At 41.2% G+C, this 26173-nt stretch overlaps 1 protein-coding gene across 2 annotated transcripts in view; it reads right to left on the bottom strand.

Moving 5' to 3' along the window:
- The window catches only part of syt1a (synaptotagmin Ia), a 173485-nt gene that overhangs the window by 93759 nt on the left and 53553 nt on the right, over positions 1–26173 (bottom strand). The window lies entirely within an intron of this gene.

The following is a 26173-nucleotide window of genomic DNA, read 5'->3' as shown; positions in this document are numbered from 1 at the left end:
CTGGAGTAAACAAAAGGTACCATCACGTTTGTGGATCTGGAACTGATGTGTGCTTTGTGACACTGCACATTACCCTGCTGGAAGTATACAATTTCGAAAGGCTACACTGGCCTTGATGTGAGGTATCTGGTCAGCATCAATGTTTTGGTACTGTGTGGATTTCGAATGATGCTCATTTGATACAAAAAAAAAAAAAATCCTAATCTGTGTCAAGAAAACATTCTCCATACCATTACACCACCCCCACTGCCAGTCTACACCATTGGAAAGGATTACTTAAAGTGGCTGATGAGCACCTTGCTTTTTACACATATTTCCTTTGAAAACTCCAGGGAAAAATACACAATTCCCCAAAGTGTCCACATTTCTAGTTCAATCATTTTCCCATGCTAATACTTCCATGTTATGTCCAGTGTTCTTTCTGGCTGTCTGAATATTTTACGCATTTAATTGTTCATATTCTGTCAGGTATTCATCCAATAAACTTCATGAAGCAGTAATAAAATTGTATACACACACATTTGTTTGTATGTGTATCACCTATACAATATACAGTATATAACTGATGCTGTTCCTTGGCCTGATTAAGTTATTCCATCTCTGTGTATAAACTGTATGCACAAGCATACACACATTCATTTTTAGAATCTCCAATCAGTTTCACAGGGTAAGAATACTGAAGGCTCCTTGGCACAATTTACGCAGAGCCATTGCTGATGATGTGGTTTCTCAGCAGATTGACTGGTCAGACTCATTATTTTGAGGTGAGGGGAGACACGGCAGGAGCAGCTGGGGATCTCCCTTCCACTACAGATGCCTCCTGCTGGCAGACAGGTGTGTGTGTGTGTGTGTGTGTGTGTGTGTGCGTGCGTGCGTGCGTTTGCACGTGCACGCGCATGCGTGCGTGGGAGGGGGCTGTACCACCTGTCTGCTGGGCATGGAGTTGTGGTCCTGCTCAACACCAGTTCAATTTGCATCATGCTGTAACAGTTAGGATTAAGGTCCAAGTCTGAACAAATCATAGGTTTAAACCTTTCACTGCAAGTCAGTCATTATACTTGTTTACCTCAATCTTCTAAAAAATAAAATGAATGTACACTGTGTGCTCAACTTACAACTGGAACTAAAAGTTTAAGTAACCAATTATTCATAAATCCATGGAATAAACACAATACAGATGCTGACTGACTTATTCACATAGCAAATTCTGTAAAAATCTCAGAGAAAGTTTTAATGAATTAGAAGTAAATTAGAAGTATAGTAACACTGTTTGTTCCACTTTTAATGAAATGCTCATCCTGTGAAGGGTAACATTCATCATCTTATTGTTGATAGAGATAATTAGGAACACCAAATGTGCTGTAAACACTGTGGAGATGAGCTGAATTAATCCCATTCCACACTTGTACTCTGGTTGGGTGCTTTGTACTGAGAACTAATGTCTCGACATGGAAATTATTCATTATTCTTTAGGAGGTCCAACGTGGTTGACAATATCAGGATGACATGAATTGATGACAGTGACAGAAATACACTAAAAGGAATGTGTAAAATGAACTAGGACTAAGCCACAAGGCACCCAGAACAGACACAGGCACAGTTCACCAGGGAAAGAATGCAATTAAGAACTGGTATCTTTCACTCGGGCTCCCCTGCTTATAGACTCATACTGAACCAAAGACCCAAAACTCCAGATCACCTGTAAATCCCAGCAAATGTTCGCATTAAGCAGTTCAAGGACTGGGGTCACTCCCTGCTGATATTTATGAGACTTCACTTTGGAGAGACGTAGCCTTTGCGAAGTGGTCTATAACAGGGAGATTGTCAGACAGGTACACTGTTAACCTTGACATACTGAGGAGGTCATCTCTCACTTACCTTCCTCGAAAGGTCACCATCTGAAACTCCCAACATATACAGTACTCTGCAAAAGTCTTAGGCACTTCGATGTTTCACAAAAATATTTTAGATGGTTATTTAATGTCTTATGCATTAGTGTCAATTAGAAAGAGCATATTTTAGATTTCCAAGGATTCCTTTTTGCAAAAAGTTACAGTATTACAGTAACAGTTTGTATGTCGTTAAAGAAAGTACACACAGTCTGAAACTACTTATCCCAAGCGGGGTTGCTGCTAAACTGGACCCTAACCCAGCAACACAGGGCTCAAGGCTGGGAGGGGAGGGGACACACTCAGGACGGGATGCCAGCCCATTGCAAGGCACCCCAATCAGGACTCGAACCCCAGACACGCCAGAGAGCGGGACCTGGCCAAGCCCAAGGGGTTGACGACAATGGATGGTTACTAAACTTTGCAGGAAGTTCATTAATTAAGAGCATTATTTTTGGAGACATTCTCACTTTGCAGGTTTTTTTCCCCAAGCAATTGCCTAAAACTTTTGCACAGTACTGTATAAATGCTCATGCTTAGATGAGAAAGAGATGGTTCTACAGTCCTTGCATCCTTGAGAATTTCAGCACAGCACTTTTTCAAGTTTTCAAGTCATACTGGAGAGTTACGGCCTGTAGGTCCTAGAGCCTATAGATCCTCTGTGCTTTCCCAAAATGACACTGGTTCTGAGTTTTTCCACTGATTATAACCATTATAATGCTCATAACCGGGTTGCAAACACTTAACATCTCCAATTGTGATTAATCTCATGCTGGTTTCCAGAACAAAAAGTCAGTGCAATGGATGAAACACCCTAAAAACACCTACTTCAGAATGGCTACCACACACTCAAATTTAACACATTTCTTAGAAATGGGAACTTCCATTACATTTAACCAGTCACAACTTGTCTGGCAAATTTGATCTACTTTTTAGAGCCAAATATGAAAATACATTTAAATGATTCTCAAGCAGCTAAATGAAAACAGCACACTTATATAAGCAGTTCTGGACCAAAGCATTTGGCAAGAAAATAAGGAAAAATATTTCCCATTAAAACATTTGCATCTCTTGCATTGACTTTTCATTTGGACATTCATAACAAACGTGATGTTTTTTGAAAATGAGACGTCTAGTTACTTGGATGAAGTGCAAGGACATGTTCCATCAGAAGCCATTTCTAAATGACTGTACAGTATCAAAGAGAGGTGTTGGCTTTGTATCAGAATAAAGACCAAATAGTACACAAGACAAAAGGAAGAGGAAAGCCACATGGTGATAAATCCTACGAAGCTGCTGAAAGCAAGGTGATTGCGAAGGGCGGATAATGGAACAATAATCGCATCTCTTCAGCCACCGTTGAACAGAGCAACACAGCTGAAAACCGCAGTGGACTCTGGTCATTATATGAACACATTTCAATAGCTGGATAGAACAGAGGTCCTGCTGAAAAACTGTTGGGCCTGTGTATTGTGTTCTGTGTAGGGGCAGCAGCAAATGGCAAATCAAAATCGCTGAGTTTGCAAAATGAGCTGTGGGGCACTTATACACACACAAAAGTTAACATTATAGTCATATTTATTCATTTACTTGACACTTTTCTCCAAAGTGATTTACAGTGTTAAGCTACCAACAATTATTAACCCATTTATACAGCCAGGCAATTTTACTGGAGCAATTTTAGGGCAAGTACCTTGCTCAAGGGTACTACAGCTGGAGGCGGGAACTGAACCTGCAACCTCTTGGTACAAAGGCAGCAGCTGTAACCAGTACACTATCAACTATCCTAAACCTTTGCTTATCTAAACCTTCAAAAAAATAAAAATTGATGTACACTGTGCTCAACCTACAAACACATTTGGAGCCAAGAAGTCCGTTAGTAACCAGTTAATCATAAATCCAGAAAATAAAGGCTTTTGTTACTATGTTCACATGTACATGTAAACATCTGGCAGACACTTCTCTTGGACACATACACAAATCCTGAACCCCAGCTTGTTTGTATCACAAACATTTTAAGGTGTCATACAAATAGGAAAATAAGTACAAAGAGATCAACAATGAAATTAAAACTACCAAGTACTGAGGGACACACAAAAGTTCCAAAAGTTTATAAAGGAAATGGGTCTGAATCATTTTTCAGAAACTTCAATTCTGGAAGGGATTCGGCAGTTCTGAGGGACAGAGGGAGTTCCTACCTCCACATCAGGGTCAAGGCTGAAGAACGCTGTCTGCAGCTTTCAGTTTCTTTTCTTTTTTAAAATGTTAAATGCATCCCAGTGGACTCAGGGTTGCAGTTGTCATCAGAACTGGGTGGACACAGTTTGTGGGGACACATAACCCACCTCCTAAATGTTACATGCATGAACTAGCAGGTAAAAAACAAGTAGTTTTGGGTTAAAAATATTTACATGTATTTATTTAGCTGACATGGTTTTCCAAAGCAACTTACAATGTTAACATGCTTACAATGATTTATCCATTTATACAGCTTGGCGATTTTTACTGCATTAGTTGAGGGCAAGTATCTTGAGCAGGGGTTGGGATTTGAACTTGGATCCTTAAAGTTAAAGGCTACACCTCTAACCATTACGCCACCTGCTGCTCATACAAAGAAGATCTTTTGTAAGTTAACGCTCTTCTGTATGTTATTCATATTATTTACAGTCCAAATACACAGTACACTGGGTATTTACTCTGTCCTAGTTGACCGATCACCTTTCTTGCTAGCATCGTTCCAGAGATGTCTAACGCAGCTGTTCGAGTTCTGACAATGAACACGGCAACTCCCAAATGCAGATCCCTCAGCGTGCTGCAAATTCATACGGGGTCGTAGGCCACCTCTCTGCTCTGAGGAGTTTCATGACATGCAATACATCTGTATAGTTTGTGCTGCTATCACTGGGACTCTTTGGGAGGCATTCTGTAGACAGGGCACCCTTCCCTGAAAAATTTATTCCACTGTTTATCTGCCTCCTTCCTTCTTTCCACTCCTTTTCATTGCCTTTCATTGTTCTGCCTCACACCAGTGTGGAAACAGAACCCGAATGAGCCTCATACATATTCACAGGAATGAACCTTTACCATAGTGAGCCCTGCTGTGTCATTTCTTTTTTTTGTGTGCCACGCCAAGCTATGCCTGACTCACAAAGTACTGGAGTGGGAAGTAAAAAGAATGTGAAGCCTGGTGTTGTCTCCAAAATGCACCCTTAAAACAGCAAAATACAAAAACTGAAAGGGGGGGGGGGGGGGGGGGGGGGGGGGTTTGAATAAAATTAAATCCAAAATAAATCAATTTAAGAAATCTGTGCATTCCTCTGAATTGTTCTTCTCAAAAGGCTTTGTCCCACAGCCTGATTATAGCTATTTGAGTTATATTTACAATGATTTACCCATTTATAGAGCTGGGTAATTTACTGTTTCAATTCAGGGTAAGTTCCTTGCTCAGGGCTACTACAGCAGGAGGTGGGATGCAAAAAATGGGTCTTACAAGTACAAGGTGGCAACACTAACCACTATGCCACCTGCTGCCGCTGTGAGACATCCCTGGCCTGGAATTTAGCTGCTGTCAAATGTTAATCATCCCAGTCAAGTTATGGGCCAGAGCTACTAGATGGCATACATTTTATTTGTAATATCATCCAACTTTTGATGTGTATGTACAGAATAACATCTACATTTATTCATTTAGCAGACGCTTTTGTCCAAAGCGACGTAAATCTCAGCAAAAGTACAATTTATGCATTACATTAAGAGAAAGAGACATAGCTGCAGACATGTGACTCAAGTAAACCTAGTTTGTTACCTACCACTTGCTGCACCGAGGTTCATCGTTCAAGTAGGTGCATAAAACGCAGGATAGACAAATCCTGATACCCTCCCACCAATTTTTTTTTTTTTTTTAAATATTATAAGATGCACAAATAAGCAAATACATTGCCAGAGTAGTGACTGAATAAAGGTCGTATCTGGGGATGCTTATGGAATTACAATGCGTGAACAGTTACACCGTAAATGAGCTGGAGAGATCTTGGGCAAAGTGGATCTGGAAAAGGTGAGTTTTCAGACCCTTCTTGAAAGTAGACAGAGTTTCCGCAATTCTGAGTGACGGGGAAGGTCATTCCACCACAATGGACCCAGACCCGAGAACCTCCGAGCTTTACCTTTCGTGCGCGGGACCACCAAGTGAGCAGAATCTATTGATGCATTTGTACATAGTAACCATGGTTTTGAATTTGAGATTCAGGCAGATATAGAAAGCCAGTGCAGGGAAACGAGTAAAGGAGATACATGGTACACATGGTTATCCTTCTTTTAGCATCTTCTCATGATATCCAGCTCAACTTGAGCAAGGGCAACTTCAAGCAGCTGGGTATTGTCAGCCGACTGCAGCTCATGCTCTCTGGCCTGAAGGCCCCTGACTGCACTCAGAGCAGATAGGCTCTTGGCCGTGTCGAGCTGCAGGAAGATGGACGGGAAAACAATGGCGCGGACACATTACCAGATAGGAGCACCCAGAGCCTGCCAAGCTGACAGCCGTGATGCTGCAGGACTAATGTGGACTGAGGCGCAATGAGCCGACTCGCTCGTTCCCCTCTTGTGTCTGAGCTGAACTGTTATTAAAGCTGAAATCCAAGCCTGGTATATGACTTCTAGATTATTAGGCTGTCAGTGGACAGCTGCATCATGTCCAAATACATAAATATATCTCATATTCATTAACATGCACGTGAAAAAATGAGAATGCAGATAGCTGTCATTACCAGGTTAATTTCATGCAGGTATGTCAATGTTCCATGAATGGAAATGTTACATTTTAAATTCATAGAACTGCATTTACCAGAAGCAATAAATTGTACACAATAGAACAGAAGAAATGGATAAAATGCACTGCATGTGTTACTTTTTTATATGACAGACAAAAAATAATGAAGGGTTCCACTTCTTAAGTCTTACCTTGGTTCAACGCTTTCCTTTATGTACCACGCTGACGTGCAGCTTCCAAAGCCAATGTACTATGTACAAAAAGTTAGGTTTCTGGGGTCACCAGAGTCCTACTGGCCTGACACAAGGGACAGGGTACGAGACCCCGGAGAGCTCTAGTTCCTACCAGCAATGAAATGGCTCTTACAGGCCTTGCCAGGCATCCACCTCCTCACCCCACATTCCCACCAGGAAGCTACACATACATGCTGGGGTGCTTCTCACAGCAGCTGGCTGAAACCATCCCTGTGGTGGCCTCTAACTCACAGGGCTCAGTTTCCTTCAGTGAGGGATTTTATCTGAGTGTCTAGGGCCTTGAGGAAAAAAAAACACGGTGGGGGTTTTGGGCTAAGCTCGCAGCCATACTCTCTGTGATCTGCCCTTCCTGCCAGCCAGATGGGACCCTGGTGGCTCTGAGCTCTATCTCCCAAGGACTGAGGCTTTCTAAGAAAGGGCCACTTTTCATGTTACACTCACTCCTGAACAGCTCAACATTTTTTACCTCCCCTAATTTTGATTGCCAATTATTAGATGGCCAATACATCTAATTATTAGATTATTAGATGGCCAATACATCTAATCCAACCAGTGTGCATCTGCATGTTCAAATCTATATGGTCTTCTAGTTCATGGTGCTTTAATTTGAGCGCGCAAACAAAGGTGAGCATGAACGCTAGTTAACCAAGGCTCACACGGGTTATAAGTGGAACCACCACCGATACTGTTAAATGTTCAGGGGATCAACTCCACCCATGGAAAAACATCAGTGTGTGGCCAGACCGCTTGCATACATTGCTAACTTTGTGCTTGGAATTCTAACAACTTCAAACACTGGCAACTGAAATAGATGCACAGCATTGGCAACATTCCTCCACAGCATTGCAGTGTTTCATCACAGAGTCAGTTATGTCGGGAGCTGTAGGTCCAACAAAAACAAACATCTCAGAGAATGCCTAGGAAAAAAAATAAGCGCATCATCTTCATGCCACCAAGAAGTTTACAATTTATTCATTTAGCAGACTTTTCTCCAAAGCAACATAGATCTCATAGAAAATACAATGTGTGCATTACACTACCAGAAAGTGACATACATGCAGATGCGTGATTCTTAAGTGCAGTTAGTTTTCTCCACCATATGAACCGATGTTCATCCCACAAGTAGCCGCATAAAACTTGATCTGAATATCAACGATTCCAAATCACCTTACTAGTACACACACACACACATTTTCAGAACCGCTTGTCCCATACGGGGTCACGGGGAACCGGAGCCTACCCGGCAACACAGGGCGTAAGGCCGGAGGGGGAGGGGATATACCCAGGACGGGACGCCAGTCCGTCACAAGGCACCCCAAGCGGGACTCGAACCCCAGACCCACCGGAGAGCAGGACCGCGGTCCAACCCACTGCGCCACCGCACCCCCACCTTACTAGTAATTTTTGATATATATGTGTACATATATATACACATACATGTATACACACACACACACACACACACACACATTTATATTACATAAGTTTACAGAAATATTCCACATTCTGCTACTATTATATCAGTATGAGCTCTCAACATGGTAAACTAACAGGGTAGTCCTTGGAGTAATGTCATTCTGTTCTCATCGCTGCACATACATACTGCTTTAGTAAGATTAAAAGCTGAATGAAGATCATTCAGTTCAGCTGCTCTTTGAAATGTGGAGAGCATAAGAATTCCAAGGTATCCTTTTATTCTCCAGAAAACCTTCTGAGGCCTAAGCAAACATCACCACCTTGATCAGCCACTTCTTGTTTATCCTCTGACTTCAAGCGCTTCCGGTGATTCATGGAGTCCAGGGGCTTTTAAGCTTTACAAAATGGGTTTCTCAGGATATAAACTCTGACATTTGCCGATTTAAGAAAACTGTCTAACTATGAATGTGTTCTGATACCTTTCAAATCCCATTCAAACGTCTACAGGTCAGAAGACATTTACAATGACACAAAGAGGTTACAAAAGCTAGTGACTGCATACACAAAGCATATATGCACCAATCACATGAATACAGTACAGAAAAGGGCTTATGTCCACAAACAAAACATATGAACTGCTGAGAATATATTATACCTGGACCCCAACTTATGAACACAACTGGGACGAGAAGTCTGTTCATAATGGGATATGTACTAAAGCCAACCACTGTGTCACAGTCCATAATAGTTCAATAATACAGATATGGCTTGATTTATTCACAGGCCAGGTTCTGTAATAACCTAAAATGGATGAAACATATATTGTAAGTACCTATTTTTTCTACTTTCATCACCTGCTCAGCCATCCATCCATCATCCACCCAATTTAAATAATTGTTTGTCCTAAGCGGGGTTGCGGTGAACCAGAGTCAATCCCAGAAGAACTGGATACAAGGACTGATCGGTCAGTTTAGAGTTTCTTTTATTTAATAAATTTTTTTTTAAAAAAAACATTAATTTAGCTCACATTTTTCTCCAAAGCAACTTAATACATTAGGCAACTTAGAATGATTTATCCATTTATAAATGGGTACATTATACTGGGACAGTTTAGGGCAAGTACCTTGATAAAGAGTACCGCCAAGAGCAGGGGAGACTTCCACCAGAAACCTTTGGATGTGACGGCAGCAGTTCTAACCACTCTACTACCAGCTGCCTGTTATTTGCAGCATTCAAGAACCCATCTTAAAAATAGTGTACAAGGTAGGGTATGACACAGAATTTATTCTCATATTAACTTGAAACATTAAGTCTAATTTAAAATTACTGTAAAAATTTGTTTTCCACATCGTACCCAGTGTCAACGATTCATCATGTAAACAAGTGCAATGTTCAACATTTAGTAACTTTATTTGCTATTATCTATGTAATCAATAAAATCCTAATAAAGCACAACAGAGAACCTGACAGGAGCGGTAAGCAAATTAAGTTAGTTCAACCAGGTTCCAGATTCCCACTCTGTTTTGGGTGCATTTTGTTGCCAGTTAATGGGTGGACATGCAGATGCAGTTGACATTTGCAGAACAAAAATTTTATTTTTTTTTGTTAAATAGTCAAGCGAAGAAAATGCTATTAAAAATAAACAGAAAAATGTATGGAAAACATTCATAACAAGGATCTTGTGTATAGCTTTTTTTTTTTTTTTTTTTTTAAGAGCGCCTGTAAATATTCTTGACATGCTAATCTGCTCTACACTGGAGAAATACTAACATGTTGTATGTGCTGAGATTGGAAACAACTGGAACCAGCCATCAGCGCAGCTGTGTTACAGCAGAAAGAGCCAAACAGAGCAGCCGGTTCTGGCATAGCCCACGTCTTCCAAGGTCATGCAATGTCCTTCCCCCTCACAGTTGCAGCTCCATTTCTCTGCTTCCTTTCCTTCCTAACATGTCTGCTGGACTGCCCTGGAGTACTAGCAGGTCACCTCCTTGTCCTGGCATTAATGGACATAATGGAGATCAATGTCTGGGTGCAGGGGAACACAAATACATGGTGGCACCATGAGCAAACTCTGTTCCCCTCAAGAGATGATGAACTGGAGGACTAGCTTCCGGATATCGGACTCCCTCGCTGCGCCACCTAGTGGCACACCCAAAAAGCAAAAGTTTGCATTTGTCAGAAAAGGACAACATACATTTATAAACAAAATTCATCACTGTCTTCCTGGTCTGCTTTAGCTCTGATTTATAAAAGCAGATCAGATGAGGTAAAGCAAAGGAACCCATGGTGTATCCCACAACTCCTTTGGAAGAACACAGAGCATGAGGATAAATACAACTAGCCAATTTTGTCTTTTCTATAAACATGGGTATGTGTCATCCACCTCCGAGACTAACAAGTTTGTCTTTCCGAAAGACAAGCTCAATTCAAAGCAATAAACACAATTTCCCAGGGAAAAGATAAATATCACTATAACATTCATACTCATACTATTAATCTGTCTTCAGAAAATTATGCAAAATAAAGGTGTCACTGAATATTTGTGCCAGCAGTCTTAATATCTTCTTTTCATATTTCATTTAAGGGGTTAGACATGGTTACAAAAAGATAAGCACCATCACTGTAAGTGCATTATTAAGCAAAATGACACAGGATGACTTACAAGCTGCTTTGTTAAACTATGTGCAGTACTATCGTAAGGCCAACTGCCAGCGCTTTATTAGACACTCAATGTAGACAGCAGAGATAAAAACGCCCTAAATGTACAGCGCAAACAATTGAATTTCCACAAGGGTTCCATGGCACAAAATAGATCACAAAGGCCTCAAAAGAAAACGTGCAGAAAACGGCCCTGAAAGGCCACTTTTGTCCGCTGTATCGATTTGTCTGATGGCAAAATGTCATTTTACAAAGGCTGTGCAGATACGATCTGACCCAGTCATTTTCACAGAGATGTGTAATCTGAGAGGCAGCTCTCCTCCAACAGCCTGCTTTCTCACACCCTCTCCCTCCCACCGACTCCTCTCCTGCTCAGAGAGGTGTAAGCAACAGTCAATCCGTCCACCTAAAGCAAGCCAGCATCCTGTACTGAGGAAGAACATTGTCACTGGAGACATGCAGGTTAAGCACAGGAAAATTACAGCAGTGTCTCCTATGGGACCTCAACCAGGAAACTTCAGTTCATATGGTTAAATCCATGACCTGAACCACTGAACTTGGTGCTGACCCACTTTCTCTAGAAATATGAAATCTCAATCTCCTTTGGGTGGAATTAAAAAAAAAAATTCAATCTCTTATCTGTCATTTGTCTATAGCTGTGCCTGACTTGAATATACAAACCCCTTCTCTTAAGAAGATACTTATAAGAGGACACCACCTGTTACGCACATACACCTTGTCTGAACCACTTGTCCCATACGAGGTCGCAGGAAGCCAGAGCCTAACCCAGCAACACAGGGTGTAAGGCTGGAGGGGGAGAGGACACACCCAGGACAGGACGCCAGCCTGCCGCAAGGCACCCCAAGCGGGACTCGAACCCCGGACCCACCAGAGAGCAGGACCCGGTCCAACCCACCGCACCACCGCACCCCCCCTTCCACCTGTTATATTCACATGCATTCAGCTCAGATATAAAAGTCAGACTGTCATCTCAGTCTCCTCATCGCCCACTGCAAGACCCATGTATGGCTCATGCGCCAAACTAGCACAACACACAGGCTGCACTGCAGGTGCAGAATAATCACATGATAACAGTCAGATACATTTCTGCAAATCCCATCTATACATGTGCCCTTGACAGATACCTCAGTAAAGTGCATTAACACGTGAAAGAAGTTTTATCAGAACTACGCAAGGGAACAGAGAGGGGCAGGATCCATGAAAATAAATGATGGAAAATTTCTCTAAGTATGGAATTCAGTCAGAACTATTACAGTAGCATTGCAACTGATACAGACAAGGCTACAAGAGCACATGTACAACACAGCAGTGGCAGAAGACACTGGAAACACACTAATGGGTGAATGTACACTTTTGTCCTTGTCCAGGTGTCAAAACAGTAAACTGCATATAAATAAGTAGCAGCACTGACAACTCAGCTGGATCAGAATGCAATAACGGCAATGGTATAACTGGGTTATGTGCAGAGCATCGAGTAATGTAACCCTGAACAGCATTTGCAGTTAATATTGTTTTTCTGTTTAAAAAAAAAAAAAAAAAAAAATGTTGTAAGAAGATCATTTGTCCCCAGTGACAGATCTTCCTAAGATCATGTGCAGCAACGGCTGCAATTGCCAGCTGTGCTTGGGCACTGGGACCCCAGCTGGTCCCCTCTGAGAGATCTGGAGAAAGGTCCCAGAGAGGCAGCCAGGTGAGACTCAGGTGTGGCCATGGGGTCACCTCCCTTTCATCTGCACCAGCAGGTTCTGTGTTCGCCTCTTATGTTCTCATAGGGATAAGTTAGAGGACCTTGATGGTGACAAACCTGGGAAAGCTATCAGATGTGGGGGAGCAAGTTCGGCCCCTTTGATGCCAGCTGTGCTCAGCTTGATCACTAGGGACAGGGAGAGGAGTGGGTGGAGCCCCCTGCCCTTAGAGGGTTACTTCAAACTAGGCTTAGATACAAATATCCAGATATTTTTGGAGATATTTAGAACTTTGAGATATTTAGAAAAAGACTGATATCCTGGGATATTTAGAAAAATTAAGCATAGTTTTGAGTCTACTTTGAGGGTTTCTCTGCATTTCCGTCGGTTTTACTGAGCCGGCAAGCTAATCATCCAGCAGCTTTACTATTTCATAATGTATCCCACAATGCCTGGTGGAATCCAACATGGAGGATACAGATCATGAGGACAGGCTAACCCCCGAAGCTCAAACTTCCAGTACTACTACAGCAGTGAGGGAAAACTAAATCGTGTCCATTTAAGACCGTCTCAAAGCTCCAGGGTTTTTGAGAAGGTTTTTTCATTACTGGTCACCATATTTGGCGAACAACAGCATGAGGCTCTAGAAGATTCCAATGAGGCGGCATTGATGCTACGAGTTATCAGTCGCTGGAACAGGACTCAATCTAGTTGTCCGCTAAGCATTTACATTGACTACTGCTGTAATGATTATTAGGCTATCAGTAATGATTGGTCCAATGCTGATCCTTAGTGTATAAATCCAACAATAGCCAGCCTCTGTAAACATGTTCTTTGTTGTTTTCGATTTGACACACTTTAATAACTTTTCTGCCAACCCACTGGAACACCGGAACCTGAATCAGGCATATAAGTTCCGAGATTCAAGTCATTTAGGGCTGTCACGATTACTCGATTACTTTCAAGTATCCGGTTTAAAAAAATCCTCGAGTACAATTTGCTGTGTCGAGTACTTGGCAAAATGGCGGAAAGGCGGGGCTGCACAGACAAAGGTCCGTGCAAAAAACGTCAACGGTGTGGGGACACTTCACGTTACAAGAAAAAGAATAATAGTTGTCTGCAGTCTGTGCAAAAACCAACTTAAATACAATAACAGCACATCTGCAATGCTACAGCACCTGAAAAGGCGACATCCAGGCGTAAGACATGCTCTGCCAGCACAGTAAGTTCACTACTAGCTTTACTTTAATCATTCTGAATACTATTAATTTGCACGCCATTTTAAACACAAGACCGAACATGATATATGTATGATATATTTGCATCATAAAGAGTTTCACCACTTAAATACCCGTCAGAGAGCAGAATTTAATGGAACGTAGATGATAATAAACTGATGAAATGTAAAGTTAAGGCGTGAATATATATATCCATGTTTCAAAATGTTCACATTACTTTTCATCGCAATTTCATAACTCATAAATTCCCACTTGGGTTAGCATGTTTGATGGTTACTAATCACACAAATCAAGGAATTATAACCCTTACAAAAATTAGCCATGGATTTATTTTCAATTTTGAAATGCAAAGCATGATATGTTGTTGTTCACTTGATTCTATTTTTATCTAATTTATTTTAAAACAATTACTCGAGTACTTGCCAAAATTGTCTGATTACTCGATTACCAAAATAATTGATAGTAAGACCCTATTACTCACCTAAAGAATTGTCCGATTACTCGATTACCAAAATAATCGATAGTGACAGCCTTAAGTCATTACAAGTACATAATAAAACCGTTTTTATGCATTTATTTGTCAGTCTCATCCACACATAATCTTTAAAACAATATACTGTAGATATGTACGTATATAGATATTTAGGCATTTTTGAGGATATTTACAAAATTTTATGGGATAATTAAAGAATTTTGAGATATTTAGAAATTTCTTCAGGAATTTCCGGAAACATATTTAGGCCAATTTCAGATATTTGTAAGCCTACTTCAAACATGAATATATACCTGGTACAGGATAGGTGGGGACACAAGTTGACAAGAAGACATCTCCCACCTCCATCGCTTGCATTCTGCTGTCACTGGTTAATTAATTACAATTAGTGCAATAGCTGAATTTGTTCATAGACAACTATAGTATTAAAACACCTTTTAGGATGATTAATACACATTTTAGGGAATGATTTTGATTAACTCAAAAGTTTACCATTTACTCAGACAGGATTTACATAAATCTTCTCTTAGGCACACCATACCATACAGCAAGAGGGAAAAAAAAATCCTTAAACTGTAACATTCTTATGAACTACAAACTTCACTATAAAACTGAAATCAAAACTCCCTAAGTTCTCTGTTTTGGCTCAGGTGTGGTGAAATGAGCTCACACTGCTCCTCAGTACTGCCAAATCCCTTCCAGCATTTAAGAAGAATCTCAAAATGCATCCCTGTCAGTTACATTTTGCCTCCAACTGCTCCATAAATTCACATCATACCAGACTCAATTGTATAGCGAAAGACTTCTATAGTGTGCACCAGCAAAAATGGTGGTATCAGAAAAATTAGTGCTTTTATAACTATCTACAGCTTTTAGTGGTAACATGTACTTCTGTTTACTGTAAGTAGTATGTGGTTCAACTTCTGTTGAACATCGAAAAACAAAGCTCAGGAGAAATAACAGATGGGCTTTGGGAAGAGCTGCGTGACCTTGGGCTGCTACGCGCACCAGGCCCAAGGATCGCAGGATAGCCTGATGCCGCGGGCCAGGATAGAGGGCGCCGGAAATGGTGTGCGAGGCAGCAGAAGCGCGGTAAGCGAGCCAAGCAAGCCAGCATTCGTGCTAGGCTAAAGGCTAACCCCAGCCGCCCAGCTCTACCATCCATTCTCTTCTCCAATGTTCGCTTTCTTGACAAAAAACTAGACTTCCTCAGACTACCGCTAACTACCTAGCATGAAGTCAGAGACTGCTGTGTTCTCGTCTTTACGGAAACATGGCTCAACGACAGCACTCCTGACGCATCCATTCAGGTAGCTGGACTAACTGCGCATCACGCCGACAGGATAGCATCACTGTCTGGTAAGAGTCCTGGTGGCGGTCTGTGCGTTTACATAAACAACGAATGGTGCAGAAATGTTGTTGTAGTCTCTAGCTACTGTTCGTTGCTGGTGGAGTTTATTATTGTTAAATGCCGGCCATACTACCTGCCCAGAGAGTTTACCGCTGTGCTCACTGTCGTGGTGTACATTCCACCTGATGCTAACACAAGGGAAGTACCAAGTGAACTCTACAGGGCTATCAGCAACTTACAGACAGCACATCCCAATGGATTTTTCACTGTTGCCGGCGACTTTAACCATGCCAATCTGAAATCAGTTTTGCAAAAATTCCACCAGCATGTTGATCTTGCAACCTGTGGTACAAACACTTTAGAGCTCATTTACACAAACATTCCTGGTGCCTAGAAGGCTGCACCCTGTCCCTAGCTTGGCTACTTGGACCACATCATTGTTATGCTAATCCCAGCATCCTGAAACGTGCCAAACCAGTCCTGAAAGAGGTGAGAACCTGGTCTGAGGGAGCCATCTCAGCACTTCAGGACTGCTTTGAACACACAGACTGGAAGATGTTCAGAGAGGCTGCTACATACCATAACATCACAGACTTGGAGGAATACACAGAATCAGTGACTGGCTACATCAGCAAGTACATAGATGATGCGAGTTCCTTCAAGACCATTACCACACGTGCAAACCAGAAACAGTGGATGACTGCTGAAAACCCGAGACACTGCCTTCAGGTCTGGTGACAAGGCAGCGTACCACACAGCAAGGGTCAATCTGTCCCAGGCTATCAGAGAGGCGAAGCGCAACTACGCAGGATGAATCCACCGTCATTTTGTAAACTTCAAGGACACAAAGCACATGTGGCAAGACATTCAAGCTATCACAGACTACAAAGCTACATCAGTTGCCCATGACGGCGACGCCTCACTCCCAGACGCGTGGAATGATTTCTGTTTGAAGCACAGAACAACATGCCAGCAGGTAAGGCCACCCCAACTCCCACCGACCGGCTACTTTGTCTGTCTGCAGCAGATGTCAGGAAGACACTTCCCAGAGTCAATCCACAGAAAGCTGCGGGTCCTGACAACATACCTGGCCAGGTACTCAGGGAATGTGCTTTTCAGTTTGCAGATGTCTTCACAGACATCTTCAACATTTCCCTGAGCCAGGCAGTTGTCCCTGTGTGCTTCAAGACGTCCATCATCATCCCTGTGCCAAAAAATCATCTGTGTCCTGTCTGAATGACTACCAACCGGTTGTATTCACACCTATCACCTATCTCCACCAGCAGACTCTGGAACAGTTTCTTCCCTGAGGCATTCAAACTACTCAACACCCAGCTGCCTCCCAATGCTCACCTGGCACTGTCAATTACAGATTAACTGTACAACTGTTAACTGTTAAACAATTAACTCAGCACTACACTACAACTGCCTACAGCTCGCAGCCATACATACCCGTGTCCACGCCCTGTCCTGTGTATTTATCTATTGTCTTGTGCTATGTTCTGTGTTGCATCATGGTCTCCGCAGAAATGACATTTCGTTCCACTGTAAACAACCTGTATAGAGGAATGACAATAAAAACTACTTGAACTTCTGCTGCAGGGCAGTCATGTTTCTTCACCTTCATTTCCATGACATTACATTTACATTTATTGATTTAGCAGATGCTTTTCTCCAAAGCGACTTCCAATGAACTCTATGTAGTGTTATCAGCCCACACACCTTATTCACCAAGGTGACTTATACTACTAAATACACTACTTACAGTGGGTCACTCATCCATACATCAGTGGAACACACTCTCTCTGTCACTCACAGACTATGGCTGAACCTGAACAGCATGTCTTTGGACTGTGGGAGGAATCCCATGCAGACATGGGAAGAACATGCAAACTCCACACAGACCTAGCAGGAATCGAATCCACGTCCCCTCGCACCACTCAGAAACTGTGAGTCAGCAGCGCTACTCCATGAGCTACCACCAACAAATTAGTTTACATAAGGACAAACATCCCTTCAGTCGAACCATCATGACTGTATTCACAGGCCCTGTGCATTTACAATTCCATAAGCCATTTAATCTTGCTATCTTTTACTTCCTTTACAAAGACATAAACAAGAAAAGGAACTGAGGGACCTTTGCCCACAATACTAAACTAATCTGTGGTGACAAGGTTAAATGTTACTGGAAATCATATTAGCAGGATCAAAGCAAAAAAATGTTTTCATCTGCCTGTAGCTTTTTTTTGTAAAATTAAGGTGCATGATCCTTAAACTGCAGCACAAACAGCCGCTGTCTGACACATGCGCACGCTTTGAGTTTAAGCATCCCCAAAGCCAACTGCTGCAACAACATAACGATACTTGTTTAACATTAATTTTTAATGTCACTCCTGGAACAGAAACAACAATGGAGCATTGTTTTTAAGTTTTTCATGCTGACGTAATTCTGACCTCTGCCCCTAATGGGGTCATTTAGAGGACTGGTGTTGGGAGGATTCATGCTATGACTGAGGAAATTGTCAAGTCAGCTTTTATTAGCCATTTTTAAACTTTAAACTACATTAGTAGCTTCAAAACTACTGAAAATAAAAATGTCATCTCCACAACAAACCATTTAATGCCAATAAGCAATCCTGTAAGTATGCCCAGTCTTCATCAGGAAATCCTTTAAAATTATAGCTAATTCAAAGTGAGGGAAAATAAAAATAAAAAATACCTTCTCCACAAACCTCAGTATATAGACTGATTTATCCCATAAACATGTGCAACAATCCTCTTTTTTTTAAAAAAAAAAAAACTGATCACCAACACTGGGAACACCAGACAAAAGCTGTAGACAAATGAGCTGAATTAATGTGCTCTCACTCTGTTGGCCCATTTTACTGTCAGCTATTTGCTGGATATAGAAACAGGTCACTTTCAGTCTGCAATCAAAGAATTTTTAGGAAATGAACAAAATAAAAAAAAAAATCCAGAATTTTGCTTTTTTTTTTTTAAAAAAAAAAAATCAAACACAGGTAACATGAGGCAGCAGTGTATTTAAGAGAATAAAACCTTGAACTTGGTTCCATTGTTGATGCCTATTAAATACATTGCACAACTGGAGAGAACTGTGGGAATAATGTACATTGGTTAAAGACGACAGCTTTTACATTCTGGCTACTTTCCACCACAGACTATGTAGTTTTGTAGAGCTGCACCCTTAACTCCCGCTGTCAAACAACCTCCTATAAAAGTTTGGCAGGAGAACTGGTGTCGCCTCAGCGTGAATCACGCCCTCTGCATGACAACATGTGGCAGCCCTGCGAGATATGAGTCACGCCAGGTGTCCACCTCGCACTGGAAAACGGGTCTCTCCTAGTTGTCAACAGGGAGTAGGAGCTCTAATTCCAACAGACGAGAGAGTGTTTTCAGCACCATGGACAGGAGTTATGGAAGGAGCCTCCAGATGCTCTTTCAATGGTGAGCTGACTCAGAGCCATCGTTAAATTGAATATCAAAACATAATTTCAGCGTGCACTTAGAAACAATGGGGCCGTCTGTTACAATCACATTAATAACATGCTGGCTTTCAGGGGAGAGACTGCATCTGAGCTGCCAGTGTCCCACACATGTATAACAGATTGAAAATTACATTGCTTTTACTGCAAATGCAATGATTTCTGGAACCTTGATCGTAAACAGACAACCTAATACCACTCATATTAATACCAACAAGAGAATACATGAGGTGACTCAGTCAAATTGTACAGAAACAGTCACCTTGAAATAAATATTTACTTAATAAATCAATAGCATGCATTAGTGTAATACAGAATTTAGAAATTGCACAGGGCTGTTAAGAAATAAAAATGCATATAAACATTCATTATATTCTAGCATCCCTAGACATTCGCAGTGTTTTTTTTTGTCCCCTCATCATTTATGACATTCACACTTCTGAGAATAAGAGGAGCCAACAAGAGGAAACAAAGTAAGAAAGAAAACAGACTTCTTTAAAATGCATTAAGATCTTCACCTCCTACTCATCTCACAAAACAATCATGGCACACATTATCCAGCACGTATACAGTTTTGGCTTTCATAAAACTCTTTTAACCTTTTTCAATGTACCTGCTTTCCTTCACAAGTTTCATAAGTCTCTCATATCTCAGACCAGGGACAATTAATACTGGAACCAGAACTTGCTGCCTATAACTGCTTATCCAAGTTCATATAGTGGAAGCACATAGTACTTCGTTGGGATGCCAACCTGAAAGAGATCAGTTATGATGCTGTTCTATCTGACTCCCCTGAAACTTTTCCTTTGAAACATCCCATACAATGATAAGGACTGGTTCCTTTGTAAACTAAATTATTAATATATTGTTGCATGTAATGAAGGGATTACCTACAACAGATTACGTACGTTATCCTGTAAAACAACTTGTATAAGATGCTAGTATCATTTTAAGACATAGATAGACACTTGGTGTTTCAGACTCAAAACATTCGTGTTCCATTACAATTGGGCTATTTTCCTTCACTTTAATACGGTCAAACTTCTAACGTAACAAAACCAACTATACTTCCCGACTGCCTTCCACAGTGACAATCTCAAACGTTACAAAACATAAATTAAGGTAACTAGTATCATTGCTGAAATACCAGACTCGGTACTGCAAAGTCATTTAGCTCACAACTCTCCAAAACAACTACAAGTGTTAGGCTGCTCACAGTGATTTACCTATTTACGCAGGATCTTGCTCAAGAGTACTACAGCAGGAGTCGGGATCAAGAATTTTAATAACCTGTCTTTTCATGTTATAGTTACGTTCATCGATAAGCTAGTAATCATCTGTTGAAAATATTATAAAATTTGTCATCACTAAAATACCTTTTACTTTGGTATTTTATTTTACATGTTTCTTAAAATATATTCAGGCAATTAGACCCTCTCAACAAAAATTTGGCCGATGAAACAATTTCATAGCAACAATCAACCTTGTTATGGTAGGAATTGGTGTATCACCAAATGATACCTGATGTTTACTGTAAACTACCAGGCTGCAGGGACTGAATCCACATTTGGAATTATTGTCATCACAACAATATCCCTGTGGGGATAACAAGAATCCACCCTTCTCTATAAAACTGCCAAGGACACCACGATGCTGTCCTGCTCTCCTCAGTCGGTGAAGAGTAAGCGATAAGTAGACACCTGGCCCTCATTTACTACAGGCAGACAAAAAAAAGCTATCTGAGCAAAGTAAAGGTGATGAGTTACAAAAAGCACAAACAAAACTAAATCAAGAAAATGCTTTTCGAAGGAGACTCTGGTTTACAAAAACCAAACAATGGTTATTAAGTGCAAGTACATCAGATTATTCTCACCACATTTAGCAGCTGTTCGAGAAAGATGCTTGTAAAACATCAAAAACACACGATTGGACTTTGACTCTCCCTGTTTCAGTAGGTCATACTTCCCAGAAAGAGCTCATCATCCACATGAAGGTGCATCAAACATTGCACTCATCCAATAAATTTCCTGAAAACCTATCGGTGTTTGACATTTGGTCTTTATGCCCATAGGCAACTGGCTGACTGAAGTGTGAAACATTAATACACATTGAGAAATGAGTCCAAACATGAAATGCTGACTTTCTGGTGTGAGAGTGTGAAAGAGTACATGCCCAAATACTTGCCTTCACCTGTTCTTCGACAGCCAAACAACCAACTATGCACATAAGCAGACACCCCCTGGCTTTTCAACTTGGTCAGTGCTGCACCATCACATCAAACAGAATTGCGGCAGTGTAACACGTGAAGGTTCAAAGTGAAAACAGCTTTAGCTTATGATCTGCATTTTAAAACATATCCAGGTAAAACACATCAAATCACTACAAACATTTTGCAGTTTAAAAGACATAGCTGTTCTGTCCACATGAGCATGTACCTTTTCTGATGACATGTTTCTCAAAAACAGTTGATACCTATGGTTAAGAGTAATCTGATATACTTAAGTACAGTTGGGTTTGTGAGAGTCAGACTGTCCTTAGAAAAGCATTTTCTTTGCAGATTAAGTGATTTTTTTTATGAATTCAGTAACTCATCACTGTTACTTTTAATTATGTGCACAAAAAAGTCAACTTTTTAGACAGAAATACTAGAATTATCATACTCAGTCTTCTTTGTAGTAAACTACACAAGTCCACGCAGATTCACTTCAAGCAATTTGGGGAGGGGGGAGCATGTGTAATGTACTATGAAGAAACTAAGAATTAAAATGACCTTTCTAGTACTTTTGTCTAAAAAGTTGATTTTTTTCCATGCACATAATTAAAAGCACTTGAAGCCTGTCTTTCCAGGTGTTTCCACTGCAAAATGCTGCTACTGAAACACATCACCTGCTCTTCTTTTTGATGAGATGCTTTCCCAATGCCTACCTAATGTCTCTCAACAGCTCCTGTCCATCCACAGTTGCAAGGGGCTCTTGGAAGAGCTTAGTGGCTGTTCATGCTCATTGTGTTAATTACAATAAGTGTAAGAAACACGTGAGGACTAAACCACTCCCAGATGGGTGGAGAATCTACAGTATGTGTCTAAAGCCTGGCCCCATTTCTACAGATGGAACCTTTATGCATTCCAAAAAAACAAACAAACAAACAAAAAAAAAAATCTATGCTCAAATCTGCTTGTCCCATTTAGTGGAAGCCCTTCCTCTTCTTCCATCACAGAGTGGGTGGGACATGAGCAGGTGCCGATGGCCCTTCCTCCCGTTGTCATGGAGACTCTGCTCAGCCCCAGTAGGGATTACCTACCAATATGTATGATGTTGTACACATGCGTACAAACTCAGTTGCTCATACTGTCTCACATACAGTCATGCAATACCTTCATGCTGACAACTGGTTTACTTCCATTCTGATGGAAGAAGCAGGCACTATTGCTTAATTATCCTCCCTGGCTCTGGTAACGATGGTTTCTTCAGCACTGTCATGGGGAGCATCTCAAGCAAAATGAGGCCAGCACTTCAAACTGCTTCAGCTGTGAATAATGGCCAGTGCATTCCCTACAGCCCACACTTCTGAAAGAGTTAATTACTTATTGTAAGCAACGACTCCCTATTGGAAATATGCAAGTGAAAACATGCTGACCCAATACAGAGCAGCAAAGAGAAGTCAGAGGAAAAAAGTGTTAAATTTTTAAAAAATCTATACTAGATCTTAAACTTAAACACAGTTGGGACCACAGGTTTATTCGGAACAATTTGTTTGTCAGAAAATGCTTATCGACGTTCTTTGATTTAGTCATGGGTTAGTTTCTGTAAAAACCTCAGATGCAGCAAAAATGAAATAACTTGCTGTCAGACTTTGTTCCATTTTCGTCAACCGCTCATCCTGTGCAGGGTCTGTGGTTTAGAGTCGATAATGGAAATACAGGGCATGAGGAAGGGCAGACTGTCGATGCAACACGAATATCACAGGCTTCTCATTTTATTTTGTTTAATAAGCTTAAAATAACATGTACAATATTCAGCAGCATCTAAACACCTTCATTTTAATATCCACACAATTAATAAAAAGCATATAAGAGAGACATACTTTCATTTATTCACTGGATAGGTTCTGTAAAAGCGTCAGATATACTGTAATTTTATAAATGAAACATAAGCTGTTAGACCTAACATTTTTATTAACTTTGAGTTTCATTCTAAAGAGTTTGTAATTCAATTTAGGCCTTTTTTCATTCATTTAAATAATTAAATGAACAAAAAAGTATGTAAACCCTTGTAGCTGAAATATTTGTAGCATGAGCACCCAGTGTACTGTCAGAAAATTCATCAGAAAGGTAGCATGCTGAGATCAGTACAAAGTGATGTTACAGAAAAAATCATCAGATAATTATGTAGCATTCTCACACAAAAACAATCCTAGAACATAAATCAACTTGCAGGGAAACAAGGCCTGCCTGATCTTCGTCCACTCTTACACATCCGACTCGGCTGTACTTTCTGGTTGAGTTCACTCAGGGTGATGATTCATTCAGAGTTGAGAAAAGGTGCTTACCACACCAACAGAAAGACTAGGCCTACCACCATCAACAAGAACATGGAACTGCAGACCAGTGGGAACCTTAACTTTTACTAAACAGCAACCTGACCTTCTCTCTGCAGGTCAGCACACTTTGTCCATGAGCTAAAATGATGTGGTGGGCTCCCTGTATCACAGAGTCCCCCATGCCAGCTCCCACAGAAAGTTCATTCCTTTGCGAATAAACGCAGAACGTCTTGTTACGCAACATACACATAATTCAGGCTCCCACACAGAGGGCGAGTTACATCTGCATCACACTGACTCACTGCAGAGATGGGAGGTGAAAATCCTTGAGTGAAGATGCGCTCCAATTGATGTAGTCTGCATTCCAACAAGTGACTCCCAGTGGTGTCAAGGCCATAGCAGGACACGGTGCTGAATCTTGGTCCAAGCGCAAACAGATGACGCTGAAGAAACAGCTGGGAAGTCAGATGAACCTGCAGCATCTGGCAACAGTTCAGCACCCAGAGGGCTGAATGAGCATCCCTTTCTGCAGTTAGAGGCCTCAAGGTCAACTCAGGCCAGCCAGGGATCTACAGGAGTTCTGGGCAATATGTTCAAAGATTCACGCATTTCAAAAAGGAGGCCTTCTATTCCTTTTTTTAACACAGCCCGTCACAGTCTAAGGGAAGAGATTTGCAAATGTAGACTGAATACAATACTCCCACATGTCTTGCCTCCTCATCTCTCTCCTTTGGCTTCCTGTAGTTGCCTGCATTAAGTTCAAGACTCTCATCACGACCTACATGATGATCAAAGAATCTGTATGGCAAAATCCATAAAACCGGATCACTCACTACATCCCATCAAGACCATTAACACCTTCACCTCTGGCCCCTCCACAGCCCCACTCACATGAGGCCTAAAATCTAAAGTCTGTAGGTTCTCAGTGTTTACATTTATATTTATTCACTTAAGAGATGCTCTTCTCCAAAGCAACTTACAATGGATGTTATGTAGTGTTATCAGCCCACACACCTTATTCACCAAGGTGACTTACACTGCTAGATACACTACTTACAATGGGTCACTCATCCATAGATCAGTGAAACACACTCTCTCTGTGTCACTCAAACACTAGGGGGGAACCTGAACAGCATGTCTTCGGACTGTGGGAGAAAACCTGAGCACCCGGAGGAATCCCAGGCAGGCACGGGGAGAACATGCAAACTCCATAAAGACTGAGCGGGGATCACACCCACATTCTCTCGAACCACCCAGGCGCTGTGAGACAGCAATGCTACTTACATTGTGTCACTGTGACACCCAATGTTGACCCTTGTGTGTTGGAATTAACTCCCTCTTTCCCTCAGAGCTGCTAAATCCTTTTTAATACTCAAGAAGGGTCTCAAAAAGCATCTCTTTTGGACATAATTCTCTCTTATCTTACAGCTCCACAAATTTGCTTTGCTCCACCTGTATCAATCACCTTCATATGTCCTATTGATAATGGGGAGTTACCACGATTTTTGCTGAAGCAAACTGTATGAGTATCAAAGTGTTTCAACAGTCACGCGTCTGCACCTAATGCTCTTCATCAGCTGTAAAACATACTTGTGTACTCAGTTGCATGTCGCTATGGAGAAAAATGTGCTAAATCAAAAGCGTAACTGTAACAATGCTGGCATAAAAACATGTGAGCCATCAAATGGAGAAAGAACCGGTCCTCTTGATGGTCTCTGCAGATTCCAAAGCTGCAGACAGTATAGTTGAACACAAGCTACAACCACACGAGTGGGTTCAGGGATCTTAATCCAAATAGATCTTGCTATGCGACTCAAGTCTGATAACACCCACTGGCACTATGCATCAAGTCACTAACACCACATTTTTCTTCAGTTAGCAGCTGGTTTTATTTGTGTACACAGGCCACGTGTTTTGACGTTGTTACTGAGTTAAAGCAAAAAGTAACCAGGTACGGTGGAAACTGAGTACATTCCAGATACAAAAGTGCCTTTTATGCAACTTAAGTCATGAAAATTGACAGGTGAGCAGATTAAAGGAATCATACTCCAAAATGAGAATTTTTCAGTAAAGTCAGGTCTAAAATAGGAATGCTGAGTACATTGTGTCCAGTGTCTCTCACAATTTCAGCAAAAATCATAGCAGGACAGTCTGATGGGATTGTGACCTGCTTTGAACACATTTTACCACATGGAATCCATCTCACAGCTTCAAAAGGGGATCAACATAATATAGACATACAGTATGCCCCCCCATTACCTGTATAAATTTTCTAAATGTGCTTATTTACTTCTAACCTGATTCTAGTCTGACCGGTTTTTATCTCACTATGTTGTCATATGTATACTGATGAAGCCTTGT

The sequence above is a fragment of the Scleropages formosus genome, chromosome 24 (assembly GCF_900964775.1).
Source record: "Scleropages formosus chromosome 24, fSclFor1.1, whole genome shotgun sequence".
Lineage (NCBI taxonomy): Eukaryota > Metazoa > Chordata > Actinopteri > Osteoglossiformes > Osteoglossidae > Scleropages > Scleropages formosus.
Note: the sequence above shows the minus strand (reverse complement) of the source record. Positions and strands in the feature narration are given on the sequence as shown.